Source organism: Meles meles, chromosome 2 (assembly GCF_922984935.1).
Source record: "Meles meles chromosome 2, mMelMel3.1 paternal haplotype, whole genome shotgun sequence".
Classification (NCBI taxonomy): Eukaryota; Metazoa; Chordata; class Mammalia; order Carnivora; family Mustelidae; genus Meles; species Meles meles.
This window is the reverse complement of record NC_060067.1, coordinates 2,991,129-3,005,430: the sequence shown is the minus strand read 5'-3', so window position 1 is coordinate 3,005,430 and position 14,302 is coordinate 2,991,129. Positions and strand designations below refer to the sequence as shown.

The following is a 14,302-nucleotide window of genomic DNA, read 5'->3' as shown; positions in this document are numbered from 1 at the left end:
CTGATTAGAGTAAATTCAGATAAGCACAGATAAAACAGATGTTAACCTCAAAGTCTGGGAGCCTTGAACACAAAGACAACTACGCTTTCTCGGTTGCTGTAAAATCTAGACTGTCTTTCCCTGTCGGGCAAAAACAAGAGAGCACATCAGACCTCCTGCTCAATTATGCTAATTTAATATGTTTTTTTAATAAGAGGTTCAAGAGTATCAATAAATAAACATTTCTTTGACTGTGGTGTTTCTATTCCATGTCTCAGCCTCAATTCCCACAGATGACAATCCCCCTTACATGCACCAAACATCACAGCTGCGGAACACAGGCTCCGTGTACGAGCCAAGTATGACCCTCAAAAACACAGACTCCGCACTCCGGCGTTCCCAGAGCGCAGGAACAGAACGGCTCTTCTTAGCTTGTTCAGAGAAACAGAAACCACCATACAAGGCCCAAGGCTACAAGTGAAAAACAACAATGATGCAATAAGCGGCTCCTAATGGACACAACAAGCCCGTCTTTATTTTTAGAACTGCTCTGCACTACATTATCAAATTCAGACAAATTCCAGATGATCTTGGGAGACATTCCTTTCTCCACAGAGCTGAAGACGGATGAAGGACAGTGGGCTCCAGCCTCTCCCGCTCAGAGCTGCAACAGGAAGGAAGGAAGCAGAAACACTTTCCGTGCCTTCTTGAATAATAGAAGGATAAACTGTCAGACTCTAAAACCCAGCTGGGAATTTCTGTCGCTGAAGAGACATCATGGAGAAGAGGGGTCCCTTGTACTTTTAAAGATCCCTTCCCCAGTGGCTCCACTTTTCGCAAAGCAATTGAAGGTTATGTGATTGGGAAACAAATAGAGTAAAATTTTATGTCTGAGAAATTCTGGAGGGGGTCTATTTAAATTCAGGAATGACCAGAGATGGATTCCATAGTCACCCAAAGGCCTTCCATTGCCCAAAGACGTCCTCTTGGTCTGCTGTTTTATCTCCTATAATCAGTACTCACTCCTCTCGGGAGAATGTACCACGCTTCAATTAAGAATTGGACAAAGCGCTGAGGACCACTGTCACACACTGACCCACCTCGTGGAGGGGAAGAATCCCAAGATTTCAACACGGTACAGGGAACAAGACTCAGAGGGGAACAGAACAGAAAAGGTTCCAACTAACCAAAATGGAGCGTTCTAGCTTTGGCTTTGGCCGATCTGAGATAAAAGAACAGGGAGCCGTGCAAATCGAAGGGTCAAAGGGAAACACAAGGCCTCCCCATCTATTTGACTTGCCAGCAAGTCTGAAGAAATTTATGGGAAAACAGATCCCATTAAGGAGGCTCCTGTGAAGGAACGTCTTTCAGGTCACAATTTCTTTATTCGTTATTTTAGGCACACCTCTAGGGGCATTACTGAAAAACGTTTCAAGCATCAAGAGAAACTATGAAAGGTTTAAAGTTTGAATCCATTGGAAATTGCAGCTGTTTTTTTTAAAGATTCCTTAGAATAAGGTACACGGAGACATTGCAAGATTTTCCAAAGGCCAAGAAGAGGCAACCCAGAATGACCAGTGGGACTTTCTAAAATGGTGCTGGTTTTCTCTCTCCTAGCAATATTGACCATAAATAAATCAGATCTCAAAATATTTAAGACACGTGTGTGTATCTTGACTTCCTCTTTTAATTTGATGTAATCCACTGAATAGTTTTAAAATGATAGTTCCAGGGGTGCCTGGGTGACTCAGCGGGTAAAGCGTTCCACTCATGATTGTCTCAGGTCTTGATCTCAGGGTAGTGAGATCGAGCCCTGCATTGGGCTCCATTCTGGGTGTGGAACCTACTTGAGATTCCCACACACCACCACCCCCCGCCCTCTCTAAATATAAACAAACAAACAGTAAGGATCCAAAAATAAAATGATATTTCCAACAGCAAGATCAAATGATCAGTTACCGTGGCACTCTCCTGAAGACTGGAGAGTAAACCCCTTTAAGCACTGTTACTATACATTTCTGAAGCCAGTCTCCGTAAGGTATTCTCATTTTAAAATAAAGGTTCAAGATCATTTAGAAATTTATTTTCTATTCAACTCTGAGAATAAAGAAATCAAGTTACATTAAGCAGAAACTAAGAATAACTAAAGATTGGTTATATATTGCAAGAAATTGTGTAATATACATTTATACCTCAGGATACACGTACATTAGTTTAATATTCATACTTATTTTAATAAAATGAACTTTTTTAAAAAAAGATCATTTATTAATTTGACAGGCAGAGATCACAAGTAGGCAGAGAGGCAGGCAGAGAGAGGGGGAAGCAGGCTCCCTGCTGAGCAGAGAGCCCGATGTGGGGCTCGATCCCAGGACCCTGAGACCATGACCTGGGCCAAAGGCAGAGGCTTTAACCCACTGAGCCACCCAGGCGCCCCAATAAAATGAACTTTAAAGACATGATATTACTGAGTGGAAAAGTGACTCGAGGAGCACATTGACTGAAAGGCAAGCCGTGTAGACCATGAGTCATGAAAGTGGCATCACCGTCCGCAGGAATCCGGCTGAATTCCCCACAGGACATTACCTGCCCTTCTCTGAAGTTTGTGGTGATTTTTTTTTAATTTCTTTGGACCTGATGTTCAGTTAGCTGGGTATATGAATCATCTCCTCTACTGGAAGACGAACTCTTTGGTGTAGACAGAGGGTATCGCATGTGCAATCCTCTCGGGGCCGGCACAACCAGTACGTGTCCAGGGAATACAGATTACACGGCTTACTGAGAATGCTACAAATATCTATCTAGTAAGCACGTCAGCAACCATACTGTGGCAAAGATCAGGCAGAATAAAGTTAATTGATGTGAAAAAGCATCTAGCCCTCCAATAAATTGTGAGTGCCGGAAATCCAAAAACTCATAATTTCACCAAGTTCACCCAAACCACTTCCAAATGAAAAACAAAGAGAGGCAAAGAGAATGTGGTGGGGAAGGAAGAGAGAAAAGAAAGTGTGCGCTGTTTTAAAAAACAAAATACATCCTAAATTTGGTTTTTCCATCTAGAGTTTACCATCTAGAGTCCCTTATTAGGAAAATAACTAGAAGTCAAAATAACTCAATGTCTGTATGCAGATAGTTTTCCATCATTAAAGTACTGAAACAATCAGTTCCATAAACACGAAACAGTTTATAATCTATTCTCCGTACAAGCAATTGCACACAAGTTCAAATGCTCAAGATACCAAAATAGGTCTATTATATTAAAATTATCATCACCAAATGGCAACTGACAGAGAGGACAAATATTTTAAACACTCTAGTTAATTTTTACTAAATTAAATACTGTTATTGATTGATTGAACATTGGATCAGGTGTCCCATCCACGATAATTGACGCATTATCCTTCCTACTCTGCATTTCCATCATTGTACAACACAGCATCTTGTAAGGATGTTTCTTCAAATATGTGTTGCCGTCTGTCTTCATTATATCTCAATAGAAACGGAAAATAGTTTCCACTAAAGGTCGGCCTTGGTTGACATCAGAGACAGCTAATAGCACCATAGACGAAATTTAAAGACAAGCCAAATGCTATTAATAAAACTAGGCACTTTAAGCCATGCACACACTAGATGCAAAATTGCATCATTTGAGATTCTGAAGTGTGTGTGTGTGTATATATATATATATATATATATATATATATATATAAATTGGCAAAGAACTTGATGCTCACCATGAAAAAGAAGAATACTACTTAAGCATCTGTTCACTCAAAAAGTAATATCAGTGTTAAGGAATAATTACAAATGAAAATAACAGTACATTATTACTTAATCCCTATTTTTAAGTCCTCAAATATTAACAGGGATAACAAAAGCCAAATTTACTAAAAGTCAAACTTCCTAAATTTAGTACAAATATCAGGAGTCAAAAATGCAAAAGAACTTCTAACAATGGTAATAATAATTATCATTTGGGGGGAAATTAGTATGTTTCAGGAACTGTACTAAGTACGTTAGCTGAAATTCTTCAGTTAATCCTCTCAAGTCTTATGAAATACGTCCTATTTTTAATCCCCACTTTATAGATGAGAAAACTGAGGTTTTAGAGAGGTCTTTTTAATTTTAATTTTTTAAATAAGAACGACGAGTTTTTAAATAGCCCAGCCAGATCTCTTCAAGTTTGACTGACGTTAAAGCCTGCTCTTACCAGTGCAGTCTGCTACCCTCCAGGCTTGTGACAGAAGGTCTAACCATCACAAAGTCTAATACCTAGCAAACTACTGAAAATTGATCTGCTTGTTTTGCCCACGTTCCTTTTAGACTATCAAAACGTTCCACAATCTATATTATTTCTTATCTTCAAAAGTATGTCACTAAGCTTTTGCCTACATTTATTGGGGTTTTTATATATTTGTTTTAAAATTCCCAATTCCAAAGCACCTGGGTGGCTCAGTCGGTCAAGCATCTGACTCTTGATCTCCACTCAGGTCTTGATCTCAAGGTCATGAGTTCAAGTCCTGCATTGGGCTCCATGCTGGGTGTGAAGCCTACTTCAAAAAAAAAAAAATCCCAATTCCACTGATTTAAGTAAGTCAACATTTTAGATCATCTTATGAATTAGTAGCATATAGGATATGCAAATGCTTAGGGCCCTCTCTCTTTGATTAATTTTTCCTCTATTGTCTTATTTTACTATTGTTTTCTATCTCAAATTTGTTTTGCACAGATAAAACACTTGTACTCTTCACTTCTCAGAGTACTCTAGAACCTAAAAGACAAGAGACGCTATACTAGAACAACAGAAGGTCCTAACTCTGATTTGGGGGCACAGCAAGCACTTGGAAAAAGAAAATCAAACTGTGTTTAGAAAATCAATTTGTTATCTGAACACATTTTTTAATTTCATAAAAGCAATGATGTCAATGGCATTTAAAGGCATTTAGGTTTCATACATTTCCAGAACTTGCCTGAGTCTTAGGAATAGAAAGGATATTCGGAGCCAGAAGGCAGAAGGTTGGGGGTTTTTTATTTCATTTTCTTTTGTTTTTCTCCATTTTTTCTGGACATGGAACAGACTTTAGGTGAATTTTTTATACAGAAATAAGTTAGTCTTTCTCTCTCCCTCGCTCATTGTCTCACCTAGGTTGCTAGACACACAGAGACACTTTTTTTTTTTTTTAATTTATTTGACAGAGAGAGAGAGATCACGGGTAGGCGGAGAGAGAGGAGGAAGCAGGCTCCCCGCCGAGTAGAGAGCCTGATGTGGGGCTCGATCCCAGGACCCTGGGATCACAACCTGAGCCGAAGGCAGAGGTTTTAACCCACTGAGCCACCCAAGCGCCCCCAGACACTCCTTTTTTAAACACAATCATTATCCAGGTTTACTACTGCCCAAAATATTCCATCTCAATGTAGCTGTTCTCATCTCATGAACTGATTCATACTAATATATGAGTGCAAATATATGAGATGATGACTCTTCAAACAACCTAATAGGGTTATATCCTTAAGAGAAAGTTTTTAGACCACGAATATCCCTATGCATGGAAATTCTGACAGTATAACCATCCAATCAAGCAATAAATGCAAGCAGCATGAGGGAAAATGTTTTCTAAAATGGGGTGCCCAGGTGTGCCTGGGTAGCTCAGTCAGCTAGGCGTCTGCCTTTGGCTCAGATCATGATCCCGGGGTCCTGGGATCGAGCCCTGCATCGGGTTCCTTGCTCAGCAAGGAGCCTGCTTTTCCCTCTGCCTCTGCCTGCCCCTCCCCGCTGCTTGTGTCGTTCTCTCTTTGTCAAATAAATTAAAAAAAAAAATCTTATTTTTTTTTTTTATATTGGGATGCACACACTGGAAAACGAGGTGGACTTCCGTGCCTGCCTAAGGGAGGTCTGCTCCTCGGCTGTTCTTCCCTTGCTTTCTTTCCCTCTTATGCTATTTGTGAACCACGGAGTCTCTGAAAACTTTTTAACCTACAGTTGGACCCGCAGGGCATGGCTGGGTGGAAGATGAAGGTGTGAACTCCAGGAGAGAGAGGTCCCCGCAGAGCAGCTGTTGGTAAACACAAGACCACTGGCAACACTTGTGTTCATAAGCCAGTACAAATCAAGAATGGAAAAGGGGGGCGGTGCCTGGGTGGCTCAGTGGGTTAAAGCCTCTGCCTTCAGCTCGGATCATGATCCCAGGGTCCTGGGATCGAGCCCTGCGTCGGGCGGGCTCTCTGCTCTGCGGGGAGCCTGCTTCCTCCTCTCTCTGCCTGCCTCTCTGCCTACTTGTGATCTCTCTGTCTGTTAAACGGATGGATAAAATCTTTTAAAAAAAATGGAAGAGAAGTTAAAAGACACAGAATTCTAAATTCTAGTAATTTGTATAAAAATTCTATACCCCAACACGTTTTTGCAAACTGTGAATTTAATGCCTAGAAGACAGTTTTATATATTTAATCTCTATAATCACAGTCACTGTCCTTTCTCCTTAATAAAACATTCAGGACTGCTTCAAATGTATTTGTCTTGGGGCGCCTGGGTGCCTCAGTTGGCTGAGTCTCAGACTCTTGGTTTCCACTCAGCTTGTGATCTCCATGCCGTGGGATCGAGCCCTGCGTAGGCTCTGTGCTCAGCGCTGAGTCGGCTTGGCATTCTCCCCCTTTCCCTTTCTCTACACCCCCATGCCACGCTCCTTTCCTACGCACACCAGCACACACGTGGGTGCACACTTGCACACACACTCTCTCTCCCTCCAATAAATAAATACCTTAAAAAAAATTAAAAAATGACACGTGTTTGTCTTGAACGCTTCCTTTCATACATGAGATAAAAAGTCTGCCCCGTATTACGATAATAAATTTGAACAAATATTACCCCTCTTCCAAGTTGTTTGGGATACAACTACAAGAGGAACAATAGCATTCACCACTACAAATTGTAATTGTTTTCTGTCGCTTCTATCTGGTGTGTCCAATTTTAATTCACTATTTGTGCAATTCTGATCATCCAAATACTCCGGTTAGTTCGGTGCACACCACAAATATTAATTTCATGGAATTTTGCTATTTGGCAAGGGAGGGGGATAGAAGAAGCATGGTTATTCGTGCCTCCCTCTGGGTTCGTTTTTGCTTAGCAGGAGGACCAGATGCAGCCTTAGGAGTCAGCCCTGACCTTGTCCCCTGCTGGCATCTGAGATCACGGATGTTTGGCAGAAGATCAAAGTAGGTCCCGTTGTTGCTGTCCCTTCTCTGCAGGGCCACTTGAATGAAGTATCAGAATGGCGTTTCGCCCGACCACTCCAGGCAGGTTCAAATGAATTCGGAGTGAGCCTACATCTAATGCTCTGCGGTCAGGTTGCAGGATTTCACTCTGGGCCAAATTCACATACAAGTAGCAAGGGGCAGCCACGCACTCTGTAGCTAGAACGGGCAATGTTCGCAGGAACAGAGGTGAGAACCACTGCGCAGTCAGACACAACTCTGAAATATCCTCCTGGTTACAAAGCAACTCATCTTGCTTCCCTATAAAGTTACAAACAGGTCTTTCTAACTACTGAATAAAAATCAGGAAAAGTGGCAGTTTCATCCAGGAGCCATCTACAGCAGAAATAACCAGATAGCACCATATTTGATTTCTTCTTTCTGAGATATTTTAAGATATATATGAAACCATATTCTGATTTGAGAGCTTGTAAGTTCTTCAACATGTTTACATAATGTACACGTGTTATAATAACAGATATGGGACATGGAAGAAGTAGTAAAAGCCGTATTATGGCCTGAAAAAAATGCGTATTTGTACATAGTTGTGGCCTTTTTCTTCGGGCATTTAAGATAAAATAGAATTAATTAGTGGAAAACTGCAGTTGAGAGACACCCAAGATAAAAACTCAGCATGGGGGCGCCTGGGTGGCTCAGGTCATGATCCCAGCATCCTGGGATCGAGCCCAGGGCAGGCTCTCTGCTCAGCAGGGAGCCTGCTTCCCCCTCTGTCTCTGGCCGCCTCCCTGCCTACTTGTGATCTCTGTCAAATAAATAAATAAAATCTTTAAACAAACAAACAAACCTCAGCATGAAATTAGTAAGATGGAGAAACAAAGGCAGCCTATGACTTAGGACATGCAGTGTCTTTGAAGTTGATGTTGAACGTTGGAGACATATCTAGGTTTTATGATTTGAAGACCAAGCAATCAGTTTTAAAAAAAAGAAATTTTCCACAACAATATAAACAAAAATCTGTACTTTTTCCAATTTCTGAATGGCTATTCAGGTTATTATATTTGGAAAATAGAATACAGCCCATTCCAGAAAAAAGTAGGTAAACTCTTTTTTAATGAATGATAATACCACATATTCAAACCCAATCTAATATAAAAGGTAGATAACTCCATATATTAAAAATAGCAGCTGCTCAATTAATGTTTATTGAATTAATTGAAAAGTAAATGTAAAACTTTCTAATAAAAAGCATGAGTATTTTGACTCTAAGACAAATAAATGAGGTGTGTAATACTGAACAGTTAAGCATATTAAAAAATACAGAGCTTAATTAGGCACTACTTGAATGAATCAAATCACATCTCCAGTCACACACAGTAGAAAGCTTATTTTGCATCGTATAAATTTTGGTAACTGTGCCACTGATAAGGCAATGAGCCAAATTGGAAAAAAAAAATTGAGAAACAATAAAAACAACACGAAAAGATACATGAACTTAATATATATGTATCTTAAGTGGTTAATTCTAGGCAGGATATGTGAAAGAAGAAAAAAATTAAATCCCATTGACTGGTTTATTTGTGATCTTATGTGTAAAAGTCAGTTCTAAATATTAAAGATTTTCCCCCAAAATAGATTATTTCATTACACTTAAATTCAATACACTACCTAGATATCTATAACGTTTTCTTCAACTTTATTAAAAATTTTAAAAGTTCATTGTAGTAATAAATTTTGAACACCAACTCTGGATATATAACATGATCTACAATAGAACATTATAGATAATTTACAAGCACCCTGGGTATGTCTTTAACAGACAGAAACTGCTAATTTCCATGACATACAATATGTCAAAAAATATCAGTAAGGATAATAGTAAATCTTAAAAAGCGAGTGTTTTTTTCCTTACTCACTGAGCAGCTTTAAGCACGACAGGAGTTCATCTTAATATGAAGGATTCCAAGTTTATATCTCATAAGGAAAAATCACTGAACAGCATTATTCCTAGGTCCCAACAAAATGAAGCCTTTGTAATTAGCCGTACATACGTATAAAATACACAGCTAAAACAAATGTAAGACTGTTTTCACAATCTTCTCTTGTTTCCTTCTTAGCTTTCAATATTCAGATGATCTTTCTTTTCTCTCTGGCTGCCAAACATCCCTATCAAATGTATTCTTCTTTAAGAGGTATGACATCAGTGAAAAATGATTATGATTTGTCGTCATGGGGCTAGTGCACGGAGCACGCGGCACCTGATCTCAGCGTGGAGGGTTGGAGCCCCACTCCAGGTACAGAGATTATTTTAAAATAATAAAATCTTTTAAAAGATGATTTGTAAGCACGTGTTTTGGATGAGTTCATTTTTTAAAAAGTGTTTGGAGCTTCAAAATCCCAGCTGCTCGATACAGCACCCTCTGCGCTGGCCCATTACTAAAAATGGATTCTCTCCTCCTTGGCACGTAAGCGAGTTGTATAAGCACCAGTGAGAAATTTTTAAACAAACTTTTACTCTAAGAAATCTAAGGAAGAATGTGAGTTATAATCATTGCCTTTTACTCTTTTCAGCTCCAAACATAACAGATGAATAGTTCTGACAATACTCTTGGTAAAAATATGCCCATATCAGGAATTGACACAAAAACCTCAAATGACGTTTAAGTTCCTCTGCATTTCACAATTGAATTTTCATAACAAATCATATTAGCAGGTCTTCCTTTCTCACTACAACATAGAAATCAGCCAAAAAATGGATTGAGATTTGAAAAGAAGCTTATCTGCCTCCACTTTTTTTTTTTTTTGTGGTCAGCTCAAATTCAGAATAAGCATTAAAGGCTTTCTTAAAGGATGAATAGACTTTCCATAAAAAGCACATCGAAATTATGGATAAAGTTATAACAAATATGCTATTTGTTTTATTTTTTTAAGATTTTATTTATTTATTTGACAGGCAGAGATCATAAGTAGGCAGAGAGGCAGGCAGAGAGAGAGGAGGAAGCAGGCTCCCTGCTGAGCAGAGAGCTTGACGCCGGGCTCGATCCCAGGACCCTGGGATCATGATCTGAGCGGAAGGCAGAGGCTTTAACCCACTGAGCCACCCAGGCGCCCCTGCTATTTGTTTTAGAATCTAAAGAAACTGAATCCCAATATGTTTTTCACTCTGATACCTGCAGTATTTCATATTAGTCCTGTTTGCTCACTCTCTTGTTTTATTAACTGAAATGCGAAATCTATCTGCTGAGCATTCTAAGTCTGTCTTTGTTCTACTTAATTTTTCAATATCCAGAGTGGCAAATAAAGTATTTCCCTATGCCACAAGGATAGAAATATCCAGCGTGGCAAATAAAGTATTTCCCTATGCCACAAGGATAGAAAAGCAAAGACGTGCCAGCTTTTCTACTAGCTTTACAATCCAACACCTACGCCTAAAACAATGAATTCAGAAAAGTCAAGGGTGCCATGTCAATATGTGTGACCCAACCCCAGAAAAGTGTCTTTTTCAGTATTCAAAAGTGTGTGTGTATATATATATACTTATATGAAGTATACAGTATTCAAAAAAAAAGTTCCCAAATAAATTGGGAATTATTATATTTGGGGGAAAATAAGATGTAGCTGAGAAATCATGCATTTATCCATTATACTCTATACTGGTGGTACATTTAAGCCATAACTCTTAACCATTTTATCCTCCTTATCGATGTCCTTCTACTTCACTGAATTTGCTTTCAAGAACAGGTGAGCCTCTAAAGGTTGTCTTTTGTAGCCCAAAAGATTGGTGTTAAGAAATAAACATTTGGCACTTAATATTGGCTATATAACCCAATGGTACCAGTTTAGTTTTCTCACAAAATGTCACAAAGCTGTATTTTTTATAAATATTTTTATTTATTTGATAAATAAATATTTATTTATTTGACAGAGAGAAATCACAACTAGGCAGAGAGGCAGGCAGAGAGAGAGGAGGAAGCAGGCTCTCTGCTCCGCAGGGAGCAGAGAGCCCGATGTGGGGCTCGATCCCAGGACCCTGGGATCATGACCTGAGCCGAAGGCAGAGGCTTTAACCCACTGAGCCACCCAGGTGCCCCACAAAGCTGTATTTATTAAAAGTAGATTTTCCTAACTACAGTTCCAATCTAATAAAAAAAAAGAATAATGTTATTATTAAGTAAAATTATCATGGAAATGCAAATAGAGTACTGGACTACGGATATCACGATAAGATTATAAAATTTCAGTACCTAAAATGAGTAGCTTAAGAACAAATTTTTTATTTGTATTTTTTAGCTTCTTGGAATTTGGAAGGAATAAAGTGCCTTGTTAGAATATATGGCAAAAACATTTTAAAGGTGTTTGAATATAATGGACTATAACAGCTATTGAATTTTTTTCCTACCAAGAACACTTTCTCACCCTTACAGGTATAGGAACAGTGTTCCCCGTGTACTGAGGAAAGCATTCTGCACTGCATGTGGCCCTTAGTGAGGCTACGGATCATGATGCCTTCTCCTCTCCACCTCGCTGCCGACCGCTCATCACTGGGTAGACGTGGTACTCTGGCCGGTTTAAACATGTGACGGGAAGGAGCACTTGAATCAACTGACTCACTGAGAGTCCTTGTCTGGGACAGAGTATACTGATGCTCCAAAAGGACAGCTCTCTCTTTGTAAAGCCAACTGGTCCCAAAGCCTGAAATCTCAGGCATTACCGTCATCTGACACTCATTTGAACAATGAAAGAATGAGGCAAATAAAACTGATGAAGACAGATCATAAGAACTTGGATTGATTCTCCCGACTCAATTACACTTGAGGCAATTTCCTCCCTCTGGACCGCCCAGTTATATAAAACAGTAAGTTTTTTTTTCCTCTTAAGCTAGTATGAACTTGGTTTTTGACACCCTAGTCATAGTACAGAGGAATATAAATAAGATGATGAAATCAAAGTTATATGGAATCATAAGTCAATTCAAAGTAAAGTATTTTCTGGCCAAAATAAAGGGGGGGGGGGCGGCGCCTGGGTGGCTCAGTGGGTTAAAGCCTCTGCCTTTGGCTTGGGTCATGATCCTGGGGTCCTGGGATCGAGCCCCACATCGGGCTCTCTGCTCAGCGGGGAGCCTGCTTCCCTCTCTCTTTGTCTGCCTTTCTGCCTGCCTGTGATCTCTGTCAAATAAATAAATAAAATCTTAAAAAAAAAGTTTTTTTAAAATGCTTAAATACAACATAACCATATTATAAAAACATGAAAATATTTTCAAAAAGTAAATTTTATTCATTCATTCGTTGATATATATGAATTAAGCAATTACTACTTACCTAAAGCTATATGAGACACTAGGCAAAAAAGGGAGGAGGAACTATGGCCCCAACCTTCCGACCACTGATGTGAACGATGTTATAATGAGACACTTCATCTATATTCAGTACTAACGATCCATGGATAAACAGAAGCCCAGAAGAAGCTGATTTATAGTGAGCCTCATATTACAGCCAGTCTTTTTTAAAGAGTCCTAGAAACTGATTTCCAATTTCAAGTAAGTCCTACCAGTTTGGGTTTTTTTTCCTGTGACTGCATCTTTATCGTTAGCTCAGACTTCAGATTTTTTTTTATCAAACCATGATTTTATAAATAAAGATTTCCACAACTAAGCAGTCAATATTTGTAGCAGAACCTGCTAAAATCACTTAAAACTGAGGTCTTATCAGATTGTTCATTAGGCACCTCTCCATGAAAATTATTTGCGTGGAAAGAAAATGATTTTGCAGTGTCTTCTCATTTCATTAAAACATAATGTAGACACCTTTCTTAGAAACGTTTCAAAAACAATAGACATTACTGATACAAACAATTCGGTGCGAAGTTCAGCTGAAGCTTACCTTTTCAGCACTACGAATGAAGTTATTTTTTGAAACACACGTTGCACTTTTTTCTCTTTATGAATCATCTATTTCAGTCTGATTTAAATTTCCTTCACGTAGGAGTGATCATTCCCTTCCTATTTATGTTTACGCTCCTCTACGTCCCCATTAGGAATGTCGGAGCTCAGGTATTAGCAGCCATCACCTAGGATATAGTGTTCTTAATTCCTCTGGATCAGGGTTATTTATAAAACCAGTTTCACAACGGATTCGTTTCCCCTGCTTAATACATTCTGAGGTCCTTGATCAAAAAACAATTGTGGAAATAATTGCAAAAAGTATAACATACCAAGGTCTTGTTTTTAGGGGGAAAAAAAAAGAGGGAGGGAGGTTTTTCACGGAGTATTTTTATCTTTATTCTTTCCATGTTATGCACCAGTCTGTGGTTTTGTTTCATTTTGAATACCACCTAATGAAACAATGAGCCACGTGGCACTCACATGTCAGTCTGACTAGTTCAAATAAAACTTCGTTTTCAGGGCGCCTGGGTGGCTCAGTGGGTTAAAGCCTCTGCCTTCGGCTCAGGTCATGATCCCAGGGTCCTGGGATGGAGACTCGCATCAGGCTCTCTGTTTGGCAGGGAGCCTGCTTCCTCCTCTCTCTGCCTGGCTCTCTGCCTACTTGTGATCTCTGTCTGTCAAATAAATAAATAAAATCTTAAAAAAAAAAAAAAACCAACTTTGTTTTCAAAGAAAAGTCTTGCAACCACCTTTCCAAGAAACCAAAAATAATTGTTTAACATTCTAAGATATTAAAGATAATCTGAAGTGGGAAAGAGAAGAATTATATCCTTGGGTTTGTGGGCAACGGGAGGGGAGAAAACCCAAGAGGAGAAACAATGAGTCAGTTCTCAAGTCTTCTGACTTGTACATTTCCCTGGATTGCCCCATCCCTAAAGGACATGCCCCGTGGGGACTCCCCAGGTCCAGGTCAACTTCTCCCTCTGCCCTTCTGCCCAGTTCCACCGGCTCCTCCAGCACTCCGGGCCCCTCTGCAAACACAGCCTTCACCTTCCCTGCTTTCCCTTATTCAGAGTTGTCAGGGCAAAATGTCCGAGTTCCATCTGACTCCCTTCTCTGTCCTTTTCAACCTGTATCTAGTGATCTCTCGGGTTCTAGGAACTGAACTCCCGAATTCACCTTGTTTCCAGTTTCACTGCCATCACAGCAATAACAACAGCCACTAATATTTTCCAG

The 14,302-nt window shown here is 39.5% G+C and overlaps 1 protein-coding gene across 2 annotated transcripts in view; it reads right to left on the bottom strand.

The window, feature by feature from the left end:
* Positions 1 to 14,302, bottom strand: part of ANTXR2 (ANTXR cell adhesion molecule 2) — a 150,393-nt gene that overhangs the window by 111,076 nt on the left and 25,015 nt on the right. The window lies entirely within an intron of this gene.